This window comes from Gorilla gorilla, chromosome 11 (assembly GCF_029281585.2).
Source record: "Gorilla gorilla gorilla isolate KB3781 chromosome 11, NHGRI_mGorGor1-v2.1_pri, whole genome shotgun sequence".
In the NCBI taxonomy this organism is placed as follows: Eukaryota; Metazoa; Chordata; class Mammalia; order Primates; family Hominidae; genus Gorilla; species Gorilla gorilla.
Genome location: NC_073235.2, coordinates 40,295,056 through 40,318,280, shown reverse-complemented (window position 1 = coordinate 40,318,280; position 23,225 = coordinate 40,295,056).

The following is a 23,225-nucleotide window of genomic DNA, read 5'->3' as shown; positions in this document are numbered from 1 at the left end:
TTCTTTATAGCACAGCAAATGAACTAACACAAGTTCTACAATGGTGAGGCCATCTATAGGATCAATTGGGGAAGTTACACATCTTCTGACCTCCGCCCACATGACTCCTGAGCAATATAGGATTATACAAGCTACACCTACATCTCAGCAGAGTTCAGGCCCCTCGCATAATTCTTATCTCATGGCCTTTCATTAGTTTTCAGTCCCTGAGCAAAGAGAGGGTTAGTTTTAGGGAAGGACTATTATCGTGCTTGTTTCCAAGTTAAACTAAACTAAATTCTTCCCATGGTTAGTTTGGCCTATGCACAGAAATGAATAAAGACAGCCAGTTTGTGAGGCTAGAAGAAAGATGCAGTCAGCCATGTTAGATTTCTCTCACCCTCGTGATCTCTGCAAAGGTGGTTTCAATTCCTTCCTTGGGCTTCACCATACCTCAATCCTTAGGCGTGAGCTATGGAGATGGAAAAAGACTGAGGACTGCTCTAACTTCTTCCTGTTGACAGTGGGCATAGTTGGGATAGGGGTTTCCCCGAGGACAAGAGGAGTGAAACCATTTTGCAGTTGTCTGTATGTATTCACAGGTGCCTAGTTGGGGTCTCAAGTTCTGCATAACAAAAACACTAATATTCTTATCTACAGCTTTAGTACAGCACTTGAGAGAACAGTGGACTATAAGATAAATAATGAGCCCTAACATAAGGGGTAAAATTCTTAGCTTCAGGAGTCTCTGTAAAACTCCCCTGAGGCTTTGACGGATCCAGGTGAATGACCGTGAAAACCAGTCAGATATTGGGTTGTTAGTGGAGACTCAAAAACAATGGACAAGAATGGAATCTAATAACAGATATAATTTTTCTGAAATAATGTTTATCTCTTCACTTTTTTATTTCTATCAAAGACACATCATAGTAAGACTAATTTATTTGCAAAATAAGTTTTAGTCTTATTATACTTGGCCTAATTATACACACAAAATGAGGTGAGAATAATTAATTGCCATATATCCTTTTTTTTTAAATTGGCTTTTCTGGGACTTTTTAATAAGGAATCTCAGATTAGACCTTTTAAAAGCCTCTTGAGCCCAGCCCAGGATTTATTTGTGCCTGCAGATGCTTGTATGAATTGAGTGAATTCTTTCCATCTCGATGTTTCCAAAATAACTTGGGATTCCTGGGCCTGTCGGAAACTGACATTCTTTACTTACTACAGGTTAGGAAACTTGTAAATGACAAGGTATGAGACCAATTTTCCCAAGGAACTTTTGTTGGCTCTGTAGTTCAACAACAATTCTTCAAAGCAGTCTGAAAACATGTCATACCAGTCAAAGCCTTGGTAAAATAATCAGTGTCTCCAATTGTTTCCTGTTAGAAAAGAAAACAGATTCTCATTGAATTATTGCAAATAAATATATTGTCATAAGTTAAAAATACTCATAAATAGTTTCCAAATTCTGGAGAAATCAGGTAGAGAGAAAGATATATACGCCAAATTTTGCTCAAGGGAGTATACTTTACTCAGTTGTTAAAAAGTTGTAAACAGCTCAAAAGAAAATAAGTTTTCTTGACTCTGGAAGACAAGCAATGTTGCAAGCAATAAGTCATAAAAAGATTATTTCAGTCTTCTATTAGTTCAGTCCATGCCAATAACTCCTGTTTTGCTCAAATCTCATGAATACATCTGCTTTCCATGACAGTCTGGGAAGTTTTCCTATTTCAAAGACACAATTTCTAAAGTTATCAAAAACTTGCATTCAAGAGTGCCTGTCAGAGTCTTATAGCTGATTATAAAATCATCTTTTCAAAAGGATCAATCTAAAGCATTTATGGATGACAAAAGTTTTAGAACATTCAGGGTTAATGATACAATTGGTGAAAATGTGCTTATTTTGTGGCATAAAAAATTTTAACATAATTATAATTATTACTGATAACATATGCTTAGACATATCAGAATACAAGAATCTCATGCAATTCTGTAACACACACTAATTACACATTCATACGAATATGATCTAAAGAAAACCAAACATCATTTCACACTTGAAAATTCCTCCTGTATGATTTAACACAACAAATTAACCAAATGTCTGTTTTGGACTTCAGGGGACCTAATATCTTAAAAAGTTAATAAGGTAAAAAGGATTGAATTTAGAATTTGAAATTTTGATCTTGGAAGGTTTGTTAAATATCAAATGTTTAAAGCACTTGATACCACAAAGTTGGATCACTGGTCATTCATTTAGTCAAAGTGATAACTCAAAAAATTTCAAGAAGTCAAAAACCTTTACTCTGATATAGAGGGGACTCAGCTTTTCAAACAAGATCCAACGCATGAGACCAACTGACTGTCCTTTTCCTCTCCATTCGTTTTTCCTTTTTACTTGCAGTTTACTCAAAAGGCAAAAAAAACAAAAAAACAAAAAAAAAGCTATTTTTAAGTATCACATGGAAATTCTGTTCAAAAGAGAAAACCAAATTCCACCTTTACATTAGTGCATTATTAATGTTAAAGCTAATTTTTAATACAATTTTATAAATACATTTATCTAATTTTAATTAGTTTAACTGTAAGGTAAGATTTCTACAAACCCTTTATTACCATTTACAATTTTTTATTAAAGGGCAGATTAATGCTCCACAAAACTCTATTTTTCAGACACAGCGGCCCAGATTCTGGGCCTGCATCAACGTGCTTTACATATTAATACTCAGTTCAGAGAAAAACTAAATAATCTCCCTCAAATTTTGGACAGCTTGCTCACACACAGAAATTCCTCTACAAGATCAATCTTTTACAAATGTTTTACAACTTGCTTAAATCTTCAATTCTGTCTTCTCATTTTTTAAACTTAGGACAATCCTTAAAAACCTCTAAGCTAGACAAAATTACTTTCCTTTTAATAAAAACCATACTGCAATGCCTTCTTCTATAACCTTTTACCAAAACGCACTCTACTTTCTTTATACATCTTTTATATAAAACTGTTTCTCTTGTAGTCTCAATTTCATATTTGACAATGTTAACTCTTTGAAACTTTTACTTTTAGTGAAAACCCTGGTAAGTAAGAAATTTTAACCATGTATCAGGTTGCAGAGCCCAGGGAAAGGACAGACCACAGACAGCATCTGACTTTTCCCAGTATAGGCAGGGGACTTGGCTAACTCTACATGTCCCAGGCCTTACTAGAATTTAAATGGCTGTAAAACAGACAAGTCAAAAAATTATACCAAAAAGGTCATAGACCAAGTATCTAAATTCTAAAGATTTTTTTCATTTTACAAATAATCTTAAGAACTATCTTTGTTTATCAAAGATTACTAAAGTTATATGAATTAAAAGGAATTAAATAAAATATCTGGGGGCAGATTTCTCTTGAATGCTTTATCCCCATCCCCCTTGGTACTGTCCCCATGATAGTGAGTGAGTTCTCACGAGATCTGGCTGTTGAAGAGTGTGTGGCACCTCCCAGCTCTCCCGCTTGCACCTGCTTTCACATGTGATGTGACTGCTCACTTTTCACATTCTGCCACGATTGTAAGTTTCCTGAGGCATCTCCAGAAGCCAAGCAGATGCCAGCATCATACTTCCTATACAACTTACAGAACTGTGTGCCAATTAAACCTATTTTCTTTATAATTACCAAGTCTCAGGTACATCTTTATAGCAATATGGGAACATACTAATACACTGGCTCCCCCAAAAGAGAGAAATGCTGGGGGATGAGACAGTGCAATGTTTCCACAATGTATGTCATTGTACGAGCATTTTCCCATGGCTGCTGGGCATCCTATCACCCGTCAGCCTATTCTATAATCAGCCCATCCCCCATTCTATGCCTTCTAGGTGCCCAAGAGCATGCTTTTATTATTGAAACATGCAAAGAAAGGAGTATCACCCTGTAGTAATAACCACTCACTGTAAGCAACAGCCATTAGCTATCCTTAAAAATATATCTCCTACCTAGCTATTACACACTGAGGCTAAATGTTCTGTCATAATGCAAAATAATTTGTGATGCCCTCAAAAGTCAAAAAGGTCAGTTAACACAATGCAAAACAGAGTAGAGCCTTAGAATTTGAGACGGATCTGTCTATTTACAATTCTTGGGGATCCAAGAGGAAAACAGGTTTTTCCCAAAACAAAGTCTGAGGTTCCTTCTCTGTTTTCCCCAAAGGATCCCAGCTGTTAGAAATTACTTTAGGTCCCCTCATATGGACATTGAGTTTGGCAAAAGGAAGTGACAGGCAGAAATAAATAGAGAAACAGAATTCAGTTGACTGAGGAAAAAAAAAACTTAAAAAAAGATACCAAGAGAGAAAAATCAGAGAACCCTTAATATATATATATATATATATATATATATATATATATATATTTGAATATCCACTTTTAATTGAGCTGGCTTATAACTTTAAGACAATCCTTTCAAATCTCTTATTAACAGACTGTAGCCAGGACAAACGGCCAAAACCTCTGGCTTTTAAGCATTTTTTTTCCCTATAGTTATTCTCCCAAGTGTAACCAATAAGCCCCAACTAAGGCCATGATTTATGACACACAAGGTGTCCCTAAAGAGGCAGCAAGCAGTTTTTACAAGATCGATCCTAAAGGCAGCTCAGAGAAAGGAAGGATTCACTGGCTGTAAATGGGGTACAACTTACATTTCTATCCAGTCATATTCTGCAGGGCCTCAGCTTCCCAGCTAACCATCTATACACGAAGGTCCCAAAACACTATATGCCCACACAGATGGAAGGCAGGAAAACAAAACTGTACATGGAAGGGAAAAGATCAATAAGTGGCAAAAGTGACACAGGTATCAAAACAAAGAGGATCTATTCCCTAAGCCAGAACTTGAACCCATGCCACCACCACAAAAGAGGAAAGCCTTACCTACAGAGCTATAGCATGGGTCAGTTTCCATTCTTCTTTCCAGGAGTCTGGAACAGTCATTTGTGAACTTGCAAAGGATTTTAAAACTACCCAGCAGAATTCTCAAGGTTAGCCATGACACTATTATTAACCTCTTTTCAATTGTTTAGAATAAGAGAACTCTAAAATCTTTTTTTCTTTCAATGGTGTGCTTAGTTCCAACAGTGACTCAACCTCAAAGATTTTAAATGCCTGGATGATAATTTTCCAGGTTTTCATCATATGGTATGGTCTGGATTAGTGTCTCCACTCAAATCTCATGTTGAAATGTAATCCCCAATGCTGGAGGTGGGGCCTGATAGGAGGTGATTTGATAATGGGGGTGGTTACTTATGAATGGTTTAGCACCATCCCCCTAGTCTGGTTCTTGAGATAGAATTCTCAATGAGATCTGGTTGTTTAAAATTGTGTAGCCTCTCCCCAGTCTCTCTCTCAGCCCTGATCCTGCCATGTAAGATGCCTGCTTCTGCTTTGCCTCCTGCCATAAGTAAAATCTCCCTGAGGCCTCCCCAGAAGCAGATGCTGCCACATTTCTTGTACAGCCTGTGGAACCATGAGCCAATGAAACCTCTTTGCTTTATAAATTTTCCAGTCTTAAGTATTTCTTTATAGCAGTGCAAGAACGGACTAATACACCATACAAGCAAGAAGTATTTCTAGAGAGTGGGTAGAAAAGGCTTCCTTACGATCTCCAAGAATTCCCTCTCAGAAATGGGATTATGGTAGCAAAAGACAACAAAAGCCCCATAGGAATGGGTCCTTTTAATAAAAAATTCACCTAAGGGCCTGATACATTCAGGATGGAGAATGTGCTGATATTTCTTGGACTCCCAGTCTTTCAAACCAGCTGCCTGATATGAACCTGAAAATTTCTGCCTTCTGGATGGCAGAATATACCCACATGGTTAAAAGTCAAGCTCCCAAGGACAAGAAACAAGATAAGAAGGAAACCTCATCTAGTTTTTCCTTCAGGGATCTGCAGCAAAGTTTGTATCTGACCAGTCTGCAGGGCCAGCTCAACTGGTGGGTATATAGGGGTCCTAGGCCACCTTCTATCCTATGGTATTCCTTTTTGTGACAGAATGACACAGAAAGATAAATGCATAGCACAAAGTAGGCTGTATGCCAGATTCCCCACAACCTTAGATTAGTCTCATAAATCCTTTCCCTCATTAATGAAAACCATTCAGAGGAGACAAACATTAATTTTTACCATTTACTCAACTGGTTTGCACACAAACACAGAGAAGCCAGAAGCTGGTCAGAAATTCTTACCCTTTTGCCAGATTGCCAAGTTTCTGGGCTTCCTTTTTCTGTAGCTTCCAGAAGAGTAGAGTAGAGTTTGATGAAACCACTCACTGCACCATATTTCTGGGGGCCAAGCTGCAACACAAAAGGAAATCATCCTTTTCTATTTCATGGAATCATAGGAAAAAGCCTCTCAATCTTGCAAGATGCAGCCCAACAGGCTGTATGGGGGAATTGAATTAACATTTCCCATTCTGGCCAGAGTGATATACATGTGACAAAACACAGACAGTAGTCATCCCACTCAGCACCCAAGTATCAACCTGGCAAGGCTCAAACATCACCCACTGGCCCCTGTTGTCTTTGATCTACTCAAGGTCAGTAGGGATGACCTCCAACCAGAATTTCAACAGTCAGTATCTGGGCAAGATGGAAGGGCAAATGGTCACCCTGAGTTAGACCTGTTGAGCTTCCTTCAGGGCTCACCAAATGTGACCAGACAAAAAAAGAAGGCTCTCCAAATTAAGGTCTACTGGACTTCTATTAGCAATTCCCTCAGGGATCCGTCTACATATATAAACACACACACGGGGCCTGACAAACTGTGGATAGGCACCCAGGAGGGCAGATCCTGGATGAGACCCCTGATTTGTAACTACTTGATGGGTTCTTCCTGTCCGCTGCACAGACAAAACCAACTCACTGAGACTGTGGTATTGCAGCAAAAAAGAATTTAATTAATGCAAGGCAAGCCACATGCATGGAACTTCCAGTTCCGTGGAAGAACTGGAGTTGTTACTCAACTCAGTCTCCTCCAAGGCTTAGAGGTTAGGGTTTTTAAAGGATACTTTGATGGACAGGGAACTAGGGAATGGAAGCTGCTAATTTGTTGTGGATGAAATCATAGGGGTGTGGAAAACAGTCCTTGTGCACTGAGTCCACCTCTTTGTCCGGGTGCACAGGACAGCTTGCATCATTAGTCACATGTTTGGGTGAGATCAGTTCATTGCCAGAATGCAAGTCTGAAAAATATCTCAAGAGTCCAGTCTTAAGTTCTATAACAGTGATGTTATCTATAGGAGCAACTGGGAAAGTCAAAAATCTTGTGACCTCTGCCCACATGACTCCTAAGTAGTAAAGGATTATAGAAACTATGCCTCTATAATCCTAATCTCAGACTTCAGACCCCTCTCATAATCCTAATCTCATGGCCTTCGTTAGTTTTCAGTCTCTGAGGAAGGATGGGGTTAGTTTTAGGGAGGGACTATTATCATCTTTGCTTTCAAGTTAAATTATAATCTAAATTTCTTCCATGGTTAACTTGGCCTATGCCCAGGAATGAATGAAGATAGTTAGCCTGTGAGGCTAGAAGCAAGATGAAATCAGCCATGTTAGATTTATTTCACTGTCATAATCTTTGCAAAGGTGGTTTTATCATCAATACACAATCTAACTCTCTTTAACTCTGAGGTCTACACTGTGCCATCCTGGCTGAATTCTCCAGCAGTCTCTCAAATCACGTTAGCAAAACAGATCTAGCAACTGCCGACTTACATCTGCAGCTCATCAGTCCCAGAGACAGTAAATTCATCTTTCAGAGTTGCTTCATTGAGTCCCAACATTGAGTTCAATTAGACCACCTTGGTCTCATAACCAACTTTGAACAAGAAACAGAAACAAAGAGAGTTTGGTGCCCAATTGGCCAAACCTTCATCCTATTACCCTGCTTAGTGCCATGCAGGAGAAACTCTACTTGAAGCACATGGGCTTACATTAGGAGAGGAGTGCTTTCCTAGGGAAAGATCAGAGATTATCAGAGAAAGAAGAGATGGGATAAGCATAGGGTTGTGAATAGAAGGTACCCACTTAAATTTCAATTTCAGACCAATAATTAATATTTTCATTATAATTATGTACCAAATGTCATATAATTTTTAGTATAAATATGTCCCATGCAATATTTGGAACAATACTAAAAAAATTATTCCTTGTTGATCTAAATTCAAATTAAAGTGTGTTTCCTCTATTTTTCTTCGCCAAATTTGGCAACTCTAAATAAGCAAAAACAGCAGAAGTGTACTACAAAGACCGTATTAACATTTTTCACATGAGAATGTCATAGCTTGGAGACATTTTATAACAAGCCCTAAATCATACACATATTACATATCTTAACATAAATTCATGGCTTACTATAAAGTCCCCATTTAATCTACACCTATCTTTCTTGCCCTAGGTCCCTTGAAGTAAAAGGTCCCATATGTACACTTGAAACTAAGAAACTAATCTTTACTTTAAACACAGTAATGCTCAACTGCAACCGTTGAAATGACCTCATGACTCATCAACATAAACTTCAGTAGACTCAGCAAATATTTGTAGTTTCACATTATTCTAAGAATTCAAATTAGCCAATATTCTGTAACTCACACCTTTTTCATGGTCCCCGTGTGATGGCTAATCTGACTAATGGAGAGGAATATTCCAAGGTGGTGGAAAGAAGATCCAGGAAGTGACACAAGGAGGCTACACAGAAATTAACTTTCGTCACACACAGCTTACCAATAAAGAAATACAAAAGAAGCTTGCGAGTGCCTGGAGCCAGACAGATCCTAGTGACAAGAAGAACTGAAAACATGGGCTCCATGGATGAGCAGGAAGTTAAAAAACTTAACAGAGAGGATCTAAACAGAAGAGAAATCTTGTTTCATTTGTGTTAGGTATGTACAGCTAACACCAATTTCAGACTTAGTGTTACTGCTCCAATGTTATCTTCTTTGTTATCATTTCAGGAAAAAAAACGCAGCTGGTTGTATTTTATTTCCTGATAGTGTATCCATAATGTTTTTTATCTCCTCACAAAGACAAATTAGCATATTAGGGTTAAATGAACCTTCTATTTTAATTACGAATCTTCTCACTGTGCTTACAAACTTCCCTCTGAAGACAAAGTACAAAGAATTGATAAAGTACATGAGGGAAGCACCAGCAGAATGCCTGCTTAAACTGATTTATTAGCTCATTAGGATGGATTAGCCTGTATCACTTATGGACACTTGGTCTAGGTGAAACCAACACAAGCAGTCTATCCATACAAAATAGTGAGACATAGTAATGAAATCAAGAATTGAATTTAGTTAATGGGTCATTCTATTTAGTCTCTCCATGTTTCCAGAATGATCCAACATAAACAAATTGGCATGACCAGTAAGAAAATAATCCTAACCATAACAACAATACTTATCACTTTTAATTATATAGGCTTTATGCTAAATACTTATATAAGCTTATTTAAAATCTGCAATAATTATGTGAGGTAGGTCTTATCCCCACATTTTGCAGATTAGGAGACTGTGGTTCCAATACTCATTATGGAACATACTCACTGGCAGAGCTAGGGTTTTTAACACAAATCTATTCAGTTTCAAAATCCATCCCATTACCCACTGCATCATATTGCCTCCCTGGGCTGCAAAATAAATATAAAAGTGGGGTCAGAAAATCTTTACTTTAAAAGTGTTTGAAACCTTATTCATTGACACATTTGCTACTCATCTAGACCTCTAAGCTTCCTTTCAGGAAAATAATCACTTCAAGCCTAAATATGCTCTCAGGTAATCTGGCAAAACTGTCGGAAACTGTGTTCTTATCTTCCCTCTGACCCCGCCAGGCACTCTGCTGAGGTGCCTGATGTAGGACTTCCTTTCCTGTTCAGCACCTAAAAAATCCCAGCAGAATTCCCCCAGTCTGAAATGGACACTGCAGCTCTCATTATGTGGTGAATCTTGGGTGACACTTTCTGGCTAACAGCTCAGGTGGAAGGAAGTGAGATGCCCTTATCAAACCCCATAGCTGTGTCCTGGATTTTCAGCCATACCTCTCCTCTCTGATGTGCCTTCTTTTATTTTCCATTCATTTTGATTCAAGGACAAGTCCATTTTGAAAAGCACTACTCTTCACCACAGGATTAAGAAAATGTCAGGACAGATACTTTTTTTTTATTTTGAGACAGAGTTTCACTCTTGTTGCCCAGGCTGGAGTGCAACAGGGCAATCTCTGCTTACTGCAACCTCCGCCTCCCAGGTTTAAGCAATTCTCCTGCCTCAGCCTCCCAAGTAGCTGGGATTACAGGAATATGCCATCATGCCTGGCTAATTTTTTGTAATTAGTAGATATGGGGTTTCACCATGTAGGTCAGGCTGGTCTTGAACTCCTGACCTCAGGTGATCCACCCGTTTCAGCCTCCCAAAGTGCTGGGATTACAGGCGTGAGCCACTGCACTGGTCAGGACATATACTTTTGAAATAAAACCCATATGGTGTCTGGTATTCATCACTCTTGATGCCCCACAGTTCCCAACCTAACACGTCAGTCCTGTCGCCGTTTTGGTAAATGTAAATGCTATCATGACTTCCTCAACTGTTCAGGCTACCTACCCAGATGAATTGGTCAGGCAACCAATTATCAATGGGAGGGCGAGGTTACAATGAAAAGAAAAGAAGCCAACAAACCACAGTCCCCCGGTTGAGGACTCCACCTGCTGTGTTAACTTTGTGACTGATAGGTTTTATGCATGGTGCTAGCACTCAGATTATTTGTGAGCATTTTAGCAAGGACTGTGAGGAGGCTCTCTTTCAACCCAGTGGAATGATTCTAATGCTTGGAATTCACAGCCCCAACTGACAAGTAGGACTCAAAAACAATACCCCAAAATGAAGGCCTCAGAAACACCTTAGAAATAAAAATTTTCCCTAACTTTCTCTTGCTCTCCTGTCTCTCAGTCTCATTCTCCCCCAAGGCTAACCATAGAAACTATAATCCTTCTTCCCCGAGGCAGGTCACAGGAAGTAGAATGCTTTTGTTTGAAATGCAGCCATAAAACAGAAAAATATGCCATGTGAAAACTAGTCACAAGTTATCTGATCAACTTTGTTTGACTGTAAGTTATAAAACCCCCCTTCCAGAGAGGGACCTGCCACAAACCCAGAAGGAAAGGATGCAGACACAATGAGGTCAAGAAGAGTCTAGACAGACTGGCCTTGCTGGGTTTCCCAATCAGTCTATTAGCATCAGCACATACCCCTTTTTTCCAATCACATTTTTACATCACTGTCTATACTTTGTTGAACATAAGCATAACAATGAACCATTTCCTCTGTATTTTGGGGTCTTCATTCTAAAGCCTCCCACGTATACATGTTAAATAAATGTATATGCCTTTTCTCTAATCAACCTGCCTTTTGCAATTTGATTTTTCAGTGAAACTTTAGAAAGAGAAGTTAATCCCTTGGGCCCTACACAGGGAATTATAGAGGAGAAATTATATATTTCATACTTCATATAATACTCTAATATTTTGATGCCATTTTATGTACATACAAAACCAACCCGACAATGTGGACAAAGGAAAGGGCACTCTACTAGGAATTGAATACAAAGAACCTTATCATAACATAGTCAGTTATTGAAGTAGAATTTTTTAAAGGTATTTAATCCTTTTAGGATTGTTTACTAGATGGTAGATAATTTCTAGAACTCTGACTGATATGCTTTTATGATTTTGTGTAATTCAGAAAAAGATGCTCTTTACCCAGAAGCATTCAAGTACCTTTTGTCTAACCATCACTACTATTATCCTGACTAAATAGTAGTTCACAATTAAATGTATGACCTGAAACTATCAAAAGCCTAAAAGAAAACCTAGACAAAACTTCTGAACCTTGGCTCAGGCGTAGAATTTATGGCTAAGACCTCAAAAGCAAATGCAACAAAAAGAAAAATAGATAAATGGAACTCAAACTAGCTTCTGCATAGCAAAATAAATAATCAACAGAGTAAATAGACAGTGTGAAGAATGGGAGAAAATATTTGCAAGCTATGCATGTGACAAAGGACTAATGTCCAGAACCTACAAGGAACTCAAAAAACTCAACAAGAAGAACAAACAAACAAACCCATTAAAAATTGGGCAAAGGACAGAATCAGACATAACTCAAAAGAAGACATCCAAGCGGCCAACAAACATATGAAAAAATGCTCAACATCACTAATCATAAAAGAAATGCAAATTAAAATTGCAATGAGATACCATCCCACACCAGTCAGAATGGCTATTATTAAAAGGTTTAAAAAAAAACAGATGTTAGTGAGGATGCAGAGAAAAGAGAACACTTATACACTCTAGGTAGGGATGTAAATTAGTACAACTTCTATGAAAAACGGTATGGAGATTTCTCAAAGAACTAAAAATAGAACTACCGTTTGACCCAGTAATCCCACTACTGGGTATCTGCTCAAAGAAAAAGAAATTAATTTATCAAAAAGACACCTGTATTCATATGTTTATCATAGCACAGCACTACTCACAATAGCAAAGTCATGGAGCAAACCTAAGGATGGATCTGATGGATGTGAAGAATGACTGGTATACATATATATATATATATATATATATATATATATATATATATACACACACACACATATATATATACACATATATATATACACATATATATACATATATATACACATATATATACATATATATACACACATATATATACACATATATATATACCCATATATATATACACATATATATACACATATATATATACACATATATATATACACATATATATATACACATATATATATATACACACACACACACACACACACACACATACATATATGTACTGGAATATTACACAACCATAAAAAAGAATGAAATAATGTTTTTTTGCAGCAACATGGATGGGGCTTTGCCATTATCCTAAGTGAAATAACTCAGAAACAGAAAATCGAATACCGTATATTCTCACTTATAAGTGGAAGCTAAACAATGGGTACATGTGGACATACAGAGGGAAATACCAGACACTGGGGACTTCTAAAGAGGAGAAGGTGGGAAAGGGGTGAGGGTTGAAAAATTACCTACTGCATACAGCATTCACTATTCAGGTGATGGGCACACACTAGAAGCCCAAACTTCATCATTATGCAATATATCCACACAACAAAGCTGCACATGCATCTCCTGAATCTATAAAAACAAAATGTAAAAAAAAGTAGTTAGTAACTATCCGCTAATGTTTGTTATTCTAACAAGAATCTCACAGACAGGGAACTTTCCTGAATAATTTTAAAATATGTAGTGCTTACTGAGCACTTAATATGCTCTCCAACCTATGCAAAAACCTGTTCTAATCTCTAAAAGAACTTTCAGAGTAAACATCTAGAAAGAAAAGGGCTCAGGGCAGTCTGAGGAATGTGAGATTTGTAAAATTTATCAGGCCCAGAGTGACACAAGCATGGGACTTCATTCATGGTTCCTGCACCCATGCTTGGGTGGGGGTGGAGAGGTAGTTGTTTAAAGGCATTTTGGTTTTCCTTTCCTTCTCAGAAGTTTCAGACTAGGTGATAAATTACCTAAGTGTTACCACAAGGTGCACAACATGACCCCTGCCCATTATCTTCATGTTTGTGGAATTTGTGACACAAAGATCAATGTATAGCCAGTAGATAGCTTATGTTATTTTAATGAACGAATGTAAATTCTTGGGAAACAACTTAGGAACTGCCCCTAAACTTATTTTTTCCTTTAAAAACCCACTCATAACTGCTGCTAATGGGAGCATATGTTCAGGGCAACTTGAATCTATGATTCTTGTGCTTTAGTCCTCAACCTTAGCCCAATAAACTCTACTCATATTGTTTGCTTCAGTTTCTTCCTTTAGGTCAACAGCATAATTAAATACTTCCTCCTTTTTAAGTAAGAAGACTAAAGCTCAGTGAGGTTTGTAATTTATGTAGGGCTAAAAAGTCTAGTCAGCAGAGGCAGCAACATTTAAATCTGAAGAACCAGGTTCTGCCTTTGTTCATAGATATGAATGGAAAAGTAGCATCCTGTATTATGCTAATTGGAGGCCTCCACATGGAGCAAATTCAGCAGAAAATGCACAGGATGAAGGAATACTAAAACATTTCACTGTGAACCCTGAAAGAGCCAGTCTTGCTCTTTTTGTAACATTTCCTAATAGCTACAACAGTAGTAGGGTGATTGTTGGCGCTGAGTCTTTAACAAGTAAAATCCTTATGTTCAGCCTGTAGGTGCAATGCCCATTTCTTCCCATGAAAGCCAAAACAAAAGCTCTTACCCACATTTTCCTCCTGCTTCCTCTGCCTTCTCATTGGCCCTGGTGCTTCCTCATGTGGACCTGGGTGGTGGGTTGTTCTCCCTCCTCTTGGGAACTATGAGTAACAACTATCTTTTCTATGGCAGTCTTCTCCTGATCCACTGGCCTCACCATACCTGAATAATTAAAAAAACCTACATTTTAAAACGTATTGGCAGATTTGTTTAACCCGTCTATGCCTGCATTTTTTTTCTCCTGTAAAATTGACATACTAATAGTTATTTTTGTCATCTTGTTAATGAAAAGTTTCTATAAGTGAATGTGAATGAAGGGCTCAGCACAGTGCCAGGCCTGGGGTAAGAATCAACAACTGGTAGCATCATCATAATTATTCTTTATGAAATTATTATTATCAATAGAGAGTATCCTTCTGGAAAGTATGGACCAATCTGATTTACCTCTGCATCTCCACTAGTTGGCAAAGAGTTGGCACTAAAAAATGGTCATTGAGTTTTAAATAAATTAAATCATTTATTCTTTTTAAAGACCTCTATGACTAATGTTGAGGACCTAACTAAGCCAGTCAGCCTTTATGATTAGAGTGCTATAAATTATCAGCATCTCTGTAGAATGGCTGAGCAAAACTATGAGTTTTGGGGCATACGTGTTTTAACTTATTTTATTTCTAACTGAATAAATAGGTGAACATTAAAATTCACACCCATAAATGCAAGAAAGTGACAAGGAAAATTCTTCCATGTGTATTTTTCACCATCCTGCCGTATAAACTATTAAGAGTTTGGAGTTTGGGATATATCCTTTGAGAAAAAAAATCATAAATTTTTAAAAATGAAATAAATAATAAATGTTCTTCCCTTGGAATATGATGTCTGCAGGGCACAAACAAATGCCACATTAAGTGGAGACAGCAAACATTCTTCATGAGCAGTTATTCTAAAACTATTCCATCTTAAATTTTTTATTCTAATTGTTAATTCCAGAGGCATATCATAACATAGAGTTCTGGTGAGTGAAGCAGAGCCACTCTCAGGAAGACTTTGGACTCCAATGACAATTAGAGAGTAATGAGATATTTCGAGCTTTTGTCCCATATGTGCAATCTCTGATCCGGCTCCAACATGAATTTCTTTGCCTGTGTTGGGGAAATGTTACCCAGTGCACCAAGCAGAGAGCACTGGTGTTAAAGGCAGTTACCGTTGTGTCTGGGCAATGATTTCCTGGCACCTAAAACTCTCTATAATACTTCCAAAATTTGCCATAGCTATGGGAGAACAGGATATGAGAGAAGAACTGTGGTGCTATAGGAAATTTCTAAATACCATTGGCACTGCTTCAGAATGACAAAGTGATTGTGAAGTAATGGCCACAAAATTGCTCCTCAGTCTTGTTCTTATGCCCTCTCTGTGGGCTGAAGTTGACTCATTTAAGGAGCAGTTTCAATTCTCCTCTTGCAGTCTCCCTTTTTTTGTGGTTGTTTGTTTGTCTTTTCATTTCTGTTACAATGCTTATCCTTTATTAAGATAATATTAAAATTTGGACCAATATCTGTAACACATATCTTCTTAATTACTTACGGTTTTTATATATTCCTAAACCCATTGATGTACATGGCTAAAATTGCATCTCTTTTTTCCAACAATGGCTAATCCTTAGTGTTGATCTGGGGGAAAAAAATCTATAAATAGTACTTAAATCATCATTATAATATGCCTAAGGTGTGCTGCCCACTGTACCAAGTTTTTACACTCACTGTCTCTAATTCTTACAAAAATACTCCAGGCTAGATGTTCTCATTTTGCAAATGAGGAAAGTGAGACTCCAAGAGGTTAAACAAGGCAGTGAAAGCCACTCAGATGTAAGTTGCGGCTTATGAACTCTATGGTCTATACACTTTCCTATTGCATTTTGTGTTTCAAATTACCATCATTTTTGGTGAATCTCTAAAATTTAAAAATAGTACTTCTTTGGTTATTTAACACAGAAATTCACACTATTTCTGTCCTTGGGTATGTTAAAAAATAAGAAAAAAGAATTGCCTTTCTGGCAGATTCAAATCTGCCTGATTCCTTAGCATTTCTGAGGAAATCTAATTTTTTAGGCCCCATGCAGCCTTCAAATTGAATATATAATTCCCAATGTTCTCCTTTCTTGGGAAAACATTTCTACTCCACTGTGAGGATCAAGCTCCCTCCTGTTACCACCGCTCCCGAAGCTGAGCTAAGAAGACAGATGCTATGTGATTCTGTGAAGATCTAGGATTAGGTAGGCCTTCTAATGAGGCATTTAATTGGGGGGTTTAGCACTCATTCATGCAACAAACACTGCAGGGCTGTTGATAGTGCTGGGGCCAGGGCCTTTTAATCCTGTTGGTTGTTCTATCTTGCTGAGGTGATTTCTTCAGCTTAGCATATAAAACAGAATTATCAAACGGAAAGCTGCTTGAATGCCAGTGAACAAGCACTGGGCCACTAGCTATGTCATCTTAGGGTAAACTAGCAAAATACCAGGAAGGAGATGTCCCCTCACACCCCACCAAGACCCAGTGAATCAAAGGATAGCCACCTTCTTGGTAAGCTCCCTTTATCAGCAGCCAACATTAACCAACTGCCATTGTGGGTGCATGTTTCCCCTCTCTCTCTTCTCTTCTTTGCTTTTTGCCTCTCAAGTGTTTAAGACTTAAAGCAGAGTTTCTCTAACCCCTACGCCAGCCTTCTCATAAACTATTAATGCAGATAAATTGGAAATGTGTCAGAACTGACACCCCTCTGCAGCCTCAGCTGTTTAGGCAGGACAACAGGCTCTTCTGCATTGCACTGAACAGACTTAACATGAGAAAGTTACTTGTTAAGGACTCAACTCCAAAAATTAGCATTTTTCATGCTATTGAGAAATGTTACAAAAAGAGCAAGATTGGTGATGGAAAGAGAAAAGGGAAGTATAGCAAATTTCAAAATAAAAGAAGCAGTTTTTTCAATGCCGCTTTGCTAAGGTTTGAATAAAATGAAGCCAAGTTCCTCCAGGCCCAGAGGGATAACAGTCTCACATCTCTTGCTGGGTATGAGTGGTGTCGAAATGCCATGTCAAAGGGTCTCCTTAGCCCTTGTAAGCTCTGACAAGATATGCTCCAGGGTGGAGACAAAGCTGAAAAATCCAGGGTAAAAATGGACAGGTAATCTCATGCCTAGATATCTTCTCATCTGTGCCTGGCTGAGTAGATTAAAATTATCTCACACATTTTTCTTACTTTGTTGAATTTTTAAAACATGAAAGAGAAAGTGGGATAATTTATAGTTCATATTTCATATTCTGAATTAACCACTGTTAAATCTTGGCATATTTGCTTCAAGGTTTTTTTTTTCCTTTAAAGTTAATGTTTCTCAATTGATTTCATAAAATTGAAAACTGCTTTAACAGAATTTTTAGGAATTGAAAAGCAAAAGGAGCATACAAAGAGATGCTCAAGATGATATCGTCATTAGAGAATTGTAAATTAAAACAACAAAGATACCACTACCTACCTATTCAAATGGCTAAAATCCAGAACACTGCCACCACCAAATGCTGACAGGAATATGGAGCAACAGGAACTCTCATTCATTGCCGGTGAGAATGCAAAATTGTACAACCACTTTGGAGGACAACTGAGCAATTTCCTATAAAATCCAGCATAGTCATACCATGTGATCCAGTAATCTTGCTCCTTGGTATTTATCTAAAGAAGCTGAAAACTTATGTTGACACAAAAATGTATATAGTTGTTTATAGCAGCTTTATTTATAATTGCTAAAACTTGGAAGCAGCCAAATGTCCTTTAGTAGATGAATACTTTTTTAAAAAAACCCAAAGCAAACAAACAAACAAAAACTGGTACATCCAGACAATGGAATATTATTCAGAGCCATGAAAAAGGCATGGAGGAAACTTAAGTGTATATTACTAAGTGAAAAAAGCCAATCTGAAAAGCCTAGATACTGTATATTTCCAATTATATGACATTCTGGAAAAGGCATTATTGAGACAGTAAAACGATTAGTGATTTTCAGTGGCCAGAGAGTAAGTAGAATAAATAGAATTTTTAGGACAGTAAAGCTGTCCTATGTATGAAACTATAATGATAGACACATGCTGCTGTAGTCTGAATGTTGTATCCCCTCACCCACAAATTAACATATTGAAACCTATTCACCAATGTGATAATATTAGGAGACAAGGCTTTTATGAGACGATTAGATCATGAGCAGGGAACTCTCATGGATAGGATTAGTGCCTTTATAAAAGTGGCCTCAGATAGGAGAATCACTTGAACCCAGGTGGCAGAGGTTGCAGTGAGCCAAGACAGTGCCATTGCACTCCAGCCTGGGCAACAAGAATGAAACTCCATCTCAAAAAAAAAAAAAAAAAAAAAGGGGGCCTCAGGGAGCTGCCTTGTCCCTTTCACCAGGTGAGGACACAGTGAGAAGGCAACATTTATGAATCAAATGGGCCATCACCAGACACTAAATCTACTGGTGCCTTGATCTTGGACTTCCCAGCCTCTAGAACTGGGAAATTTCTATTGTTTATAAGCTATCCAGTGTTTGATGTTTTGTTATAGGATCCTGAATGAACTAAAACATGTCATTATACATTATGTCAAAACTCATAAGATGTACAACTCTAAGAGCGAGCCTTAATACAAACTATGGAGGCTGGGTGATGATGATGTCAATGTAAGTTTGTCAGTTTTAACAAAGGAATCACTCTGATGTGGGATATTGATATCTGTAGAGACCACCTGAGTATGAGGTCGGGGAGTATACAGGAATTCTCTGAATTGTCCTCTTAATTTTGCTGTGAACCTAAAAGTGCTCTAAAAAATAGTCTATTTTGAAAAAAACCCCAAAGGTGAAGTATTTTTTTAAACTTAATTCTCACCATCCATACATTTTTATTATTGAAATAGTTGGGTGTTATTTTCTGAATATACAAATAGATTGATGGATTTATATGCAGATGGATGAGAATAAATAAACAAATATAAATATTTATATAAAGGAATTTATAAAGTACATGCTATTTTGATAATAAAGTTAATTTTACTTGCAGTTAAAATATAGAAGTAAAGTTGAAAAAAATTAAAATTAATATTCTCAACTATGTTTCAAAAAGATGCTACGAAACTTTTGGTAAAAGTTGGAGTCATTATGCTTTTTTTAAACTATGTGCTTCAATTTTAAGCCATATCTATAATTTACTCTGCTTTAGAAGGATGCCACCAATCTCACCAATCTTATCAACTCTCCTCAAATTTTCCTCTGGATTTTTGGTTACTGGTATTCCTATGTCAAGGTCAACTTTTATAATATTAGTATTTAGTTGTTAACCACAATTCTAATAATTGGTTTTACTCCTACATTTAGTTGATATACTAGTGTTAAACAAAATTTATGAGGACCATTTTTTTGGACTAGCCTCCTGTACTAGATCCCAGCAGGCCAGACCAAACCAGAATGAAGCCACTCATATTAGGTGCCATGTAATCAAACTGAACGTTGAAGTGGGCCAGTTTTCCCAAATAATGCAAAACAAAATGCAGATCTCAGTCAACTTCAGTCAGCGTAATAAGGAAGGCCCTTGTGTTTAACTCTATAAGGAAAGTAACTTTGAAATGACCAATCTGTTTCTTATTCCCTGTTTCTGCTTTTTTCAGCCCTTTTCTGTCTATAAAACCAAGCCTCTGCTCAGCGCATCAAATCACTAATTATATTTTATAGAATGTATTGCCCAAATCTAGAATTTCCAATAGAAGCCAATTAAATCTTTAAACTATGTAAATTGAAACTTTATGCCTGACAAAATTAAAAAATAAAAATAAAAACCCTAAACTTCATATTCAAATAAGCATAAAAAATAAATTTGTTGTAATTTTATCTTTTGACAGTATGAAGCAGTAATCCTTTAACACATTTCCCTGTTCCCCAAATTTTTATTTTATTATTTTTATTCATCTTTTAATAATTGGACCAATGTATTTTTTATTTATTTCTTACTTTAGATAATGTGTCTTTTCTCCTTCTTTCCTGCCTTCTTGATTTTAAAAATTTATTCTTCTTAAGTTTTCTTAGTTGCCAAGATTGCTTTAGTTTTCATTTTTCTCCTTTTTGAGAGTCTTTGTCTACACATTCTATTTGCTCTGATAGAATGTGGGTAACTTTAGACTCTCTCCCCACAAGTGCATTTTTAGTATAATTTTTCTTTCTTTTCCCTTTTTCTTTTTCACTATGAGATATAATGAGAGCTGGGTACTTTGTGTCACTTCCAATTTTCTACAGCCTGAGGAAATGGCAAAAGGATGGGCAAAACTAAGCTAAGGGGTGTGTATTTTTAGTTGGAATAGCTGGGATCTGTTCTCTGTCCTGAGGTTTTTGTAATAGGAAAAACAGTAATTACATTTATTCCTTCTTGTTGGGGCTAGATTGAGCTGGTTACACTATTCCAATGGGGACAGACCAGAGAGATTGGTTTTCTAGGATTCATTGCATCTAGTCAAGGTGGGAGACACCATTCCTGGATAACACACCTTGAATTCTAGATCATTTGAAATCTTGGTTTATGTATAGTCCTCAAACCCATACATCTCTCTAAGAAGGTCAGTTAGCTACTTCATTTTTTTTTCTATTTTGTATCATAGAGATTTCCAGTATTGTTCAATCATAATTCAGAATTTCTAAAACATTCTCAAGTATTCAAGTTGTTCAATTTCTCTGGAACCTCAGATGCTGGAAGAAGCATCCATCATCATACAGTCACATGAAACAAACCAAGACACCACGCCATGCTCCCTGACTACAAACATGGTAGCAAATAGGAGGCTCCTGGTAGATAAGAAGAAGCCAACTTACTTTAAAGCCCTAATATAGGGAAAGTGATTCCTACATCACATACCCTCTAATTGGGCTTTTAAATTATTTCCTTTGACAAAGACACACAAAATTTAGGATTTCCCTAGTGAAAAAAAAATTTGCCTTGGTTAAATTGGATTGAGTTCTGTGGTAAGTGAAAAATTTTACTTCAAAACTCTTCTTTTGACAAGGTAAATAAATAATAAAATATAAAAATATTTGTATCCAAATTAGATATAATAATTTTAAAAATAGAAGCAATCTTAATCTTCTCAAATAAACAATTAGGTAAATGATAGCTCTCAATCATAAGAGATCATAAAGCTTCAAAAATTGTGTTTAAATACAGTAGCTGAAAATTGTGATAAAAGGTCCTAAACAAGCTATTAGGTTGACAAGGTCCAATACAGCACCTATGCTCTTGAACATTTTGTCCCCATACCTGCTACAGTGTCTGGCCGTATAAATGCAATGAAGGAGAAAATTAATGAAAGGGTAATCTGACTACTCTCCTAGGAGAAAGAAGGAAGATGGTAGCTGCTCAAATGCAATCAATCCCAAGACACCACTTCTAAATACTGGCCCCCATCTCAAGGATACCACTGTCTAGGATACTACACAAATGTATTTATTTTTTCCTTTCAACGGAATGTGAAGTTTATGTGTCTTCTTAATGAATTCAGGTCATTTAAAAATTTCAAAAGGAATATTCATCACACTGAGATTCTACCAAGTTCTGAGCAGCCACATTCTTTTTTCTTTGCTTAGCTCCTAATTACTGTAAAATTTTGACAAGTGGTTACAATTCAAATATCTGTACTTGGTTCTTCACAGATTCCCGAAATCCTTTAATCATCTCAGCACTGTCAGCTGCGTCAGCACAGTACCAGAGAGTGGACTACAGCCAATCAGATGTGGAGCGGCCCCGTGCTTCCTCCTTTTAAACTCAGACCGGCAGACAGGATGCAAAGCAAAGCATAGCCCAGGAGCTAGAGTGTCTTTTCAAAGACCAAATGAAATTTAATGAAAGAGGAAAGTTTTTATTAAAATGAAGAATCAGAGAAACCAAAAAAAGTTTGAGACATTTTAGAGGAATCAGGAAGTAACGACTTTGAATTTAAAGAATGTTTAAGATTTTGAATACGTGGTCAAGAATCTTTAAAGTATCTACACAAAGATTTCACATCAAATCACAAAGAGGGAGAACACTATAAAACTTTTAATTTCTCAGCATGTTATAGTTTACTCATCTGATCTTCACAATTCTGTGACTCATTTGATTTATCCTCAATGAGCTAATAATTCATAAAAGGGATAGATTATTTATTCATTCATTCATTTAGTGAACAATTGTAGAGTCACTTAGCTAAGCATAAGATAAAAGACAGTTCCTGACCATGTCATGGACAGGCAGACAAATAAAAATAAATATCATAAATAAAATTCTGGCTGGGAATCAAGAAAAGATAATTTGATCTTTACTTCATTCTATACAGTAAGATAAGTGTTGTCAAGATGTTCATGTGGCATTACCTGAAATAGCACGAAGAGACCCAGTTTAAATGATTATGTCTCCATTTCTTGAACAGATAAATATAGTTAAGTAGAAAACATGCCAATTGTTGCTGAAATGGGGCTGTTGTAAAAAATAAGAAGGGCAGGGCCTGGTGGCTCATACCTGTCATCCCAGCACTTTGGGAGGCCAAGCTGGGTGGATCATCTGAGGTCAGGAGTTCAAGACCAGCCTAGTCAACATGGTGAAACCCCAGCTCTACTAAAAATACAAAACATAGCCGAGCGTGGTGATGCATACCTGTAATCTCAGCTACTCGGGAGGCTGAGGCAGGAGAATGGCTTGAACCCGCAAGACGGAGGTTGCAGTGAGCCAAGATCACACTACTGCACTCCAGCCTGGGCAACAGAGCAAGACACAGTCAAAAAAAAAAAAAAAAAAAAAAAAGAAAAAAAAAGAAGGAGGAGGAGGAGGAGGAGGAGGAAAATA